Source organism: Taudactylus pleione, unplaced genomic scaffold (assembly GCF_031769625.1).
Source record: "Taudactylus pleione unplaced genomic scaffold, aTauple2 ptg000573l, whole genome shotgun sequence".
Taxonomy (NCBI): Eukaryota; Metazoa; Chordata; class Amphibia; order Anura; family Myobatrachidae; genus Taudactylus; species Taudactylus pleione.
The window spans coordinates 2,719,911-2,722,691 of record NW_028284975.1 but is presented as its reverse complement, the minus strand read 5'-3'; the positions used below and the strand labels follow the sequence as shown (position 1 = coordinate 2,722,691).

The following is a 2,781-nucleotide window of genomic DNA, read 5'->3' as shown; positions in this document are numbered from 1 at the left end:
ATATACAGAGAAGAAGAGGAAAGCGGGGGGGGCAGGAGGAAGGAATATCAAAAGAAGACACCTTCAGTAGACCCTCAGTAGACCCTTAAACATCATTTAAGCAAACCAGAACTTTCATTGCTCAGCAAAGGCTTGAATTTTGCCCCTACCAGCAATATGAACAAGTTTGACACTTTTATTGACCTAAATAAATATGTGCGTAATTTAACTCTAAAGAAATTTTTTAAGGAAGGAGTCGGCACCTATGAGGAACTTCAATGAATCCCTCTCAAAATCTGGATTGAAAGGGAAATCCACTTATTACCCTTTAGAGTCCAAGGGAAACTATATAAGTGTATTTTATGAGATGGTAAAAAAAGAATTATGTGAAAACGATATGAGCAACATAAAGAAACAAAATTTAAATAATAGAGAGAAGGAAACCTTGAAGAATCTTAAGGACAACAGAGAAAGAGTAATAAAACCTGCTGATAAAGGGGGAGGGTTGGTCATTATGGATTATGATTATTACCACAAAGAAGCATGTAGATTATTGGATGATGGCAACTCATATGTAAAATTGGAATTAGATCCAATTAATAACTACATATGGCTCTATGGATGTTTTACTTAAGGAGTTCATATGCGATCTTATGTGTTTTATACTTAACCATAATTATTTTACATTTTTAAACCAATTTTATCGTCAAATATGCGGCACGGCAATGGGTACTACTTTTGCCCCAAGCTTTGCGAATTTGTTTATGAGATGCTGGGAAAATTGCTATGTCTATACCAACAACCAATTCAAGACCAACCTCATTTTATATAAAAAGTATATTGATGACATTTTGATTATATGGGAAGGTATAGAGGAAAGTTTTAACCAATTTCTAATGCATATTTCAAATAATAACATGAACTTGAAATTTACATCTAATTTTAACACTTTTAAAGTTGAATTACTGGATTTGGTTTTATCATCAGTGGGAGATAGAATATCTACTAAGAACTTTATTAAAACTGTTGATGCGAATTGTTATTTGCACTTCAAAAGCTGCCATTTGGACAAATGGAAGAGGAATATTCCTTACTCCCAATTCCACAGAATTTGACGCAACTGCAGTGATATAAAGGTATGCGAAGAACAACTTCAAGTTTATGCAGACCGATTCAGAGAGAAGAAATACCCTGAAGCTGTTTTAACAACTGAACTCCAAAAAACAAAAGCTTTGGACAGACAAGAACTTCTTAAGTATAAAGGGGAAGTACCAGGCAAACCAGAGACAATACCGTTTGTCACAACGTTCAATGGTCATGAGAGACAAATCAGGAAAGCATTTAACAGAAATTGGAATATTCTCCTGATGGACCCTATACTGAAGAATATTTTACCATCTCAACCACAAATTGTCTACAGGAAGTCAAAAAATTTGAAAGATCTATTAGCTCCAAGCATGTTGCAAGAAAAAGAAACAATAAAAGTGTCAAAAATGCTCCAATGCAATGGCAGCTACAAATGTGGCCACTGCAATATTTGTAAATTTGTCAATCCTAAAAGAAAAACTTTTACGAATGCAGAGGGATCAAAAGAGTTTAATATTAAAACCTTCATGAATTGTAACTCTACGTCTGTTATGTACTTATTGGAATGTACCTGTGAACTTAAATACGTGGGTAAAACTAAGAGACCTCTAAAACTAAGGATCCAGGAACATATCCGCAATATATGCAATAAAATAGAGGGACATGCTGTTTCAAAACATTTTTCCTTAGTTCATAACTCCAATCCGGAAGACATCACGTTCAAAGCTATTGAACATGTAACATTAGGAGAACGAGGAGGAGATCTTGGAAATTTACTTTCAAGGCGTGAGATGTATTGGCTATTCGAATTGGATACATTGGCACCGAAAGGTTTTAACGAAAGTTACGAAATTGCGCCCTTCTTGTGATTGCACTCTCCCACCTATTAAATATACCTCATTACCGATCAACCATGGGATATGGTGGATTGATGTGGAGGGCCTGATCAGTACCCTGGAGGGTGACTTCTTGGAGAAGTTCAGGTGTGGTAGGTATGTAGGATATAATCACCACCATTCATTGCAGCCATACCACTGGGTATATGCCCAATTCCGCTTGAACTTGGAAGCGAAGCTCCTGTGGGCCTGGTTAGTACTAGGATGGGTGACCCCCTAGGAATACCAGGTGCTGCAAAACTATGGTTGGGTACCAATCCTTTAATGGGAGTCTGAATACTGGTGTTCCATAATTGGGCTAAAGTAACTAACCATTATATGAGAACATGGTTTGAACTATAAATTGAATAATATATGGTCCTGAATATTTCCCTACAAATACATTATGAAATCTAATGAACGTTTTTTCTTTAAGTTATAGATCGCGGCAAAATGTTTCTGTTAATATGCCAAAGTGTGGGCGGAAGAAAGTGTGGGCGGAAGCTGAGTCTAATATGAACAACACAGCACTTCACGCCAGTAGTACCCAGGAAGCTGGATAACGTTATTCATGTTCCCTTGGAAATGAACAACCTGGCTGCGGAGGTACAGTGACGCGAAGGGCGGAAGTCATCACACATCCATTGCATGGACTGGCAGGAGAAGGGCGGAAATGATGGACAACATCGTGCCCACGTGAATAGAGAAGAACACAAGTGTGAGGGTGGATGTGATGCACCCGGCATACCCCGGCCTCTGTAAAAAGCGGCAACGCACAGGATGTGATGTAACCACTAAGGGCGGAAGTCCTAGATAGCAAAGCGGATTTTGCCCTTTTACA

The 2,781-nt window shown here is 38.0% G+C and overlaps 1 pseudogene; it reads left to right on the top strand.

Moving 5' to 3' along the window:
• Positions 1–2,083: 2,083 nt before the first annotated feature.
• On the top strand, positions 2,084–2,202 carry LOC148481572 (5S ribosomal RNA; annotated as a pseudogene).
• The last annotated feature ends 579 nt before the right edge of the window (positions 2,203–2,781 follow it).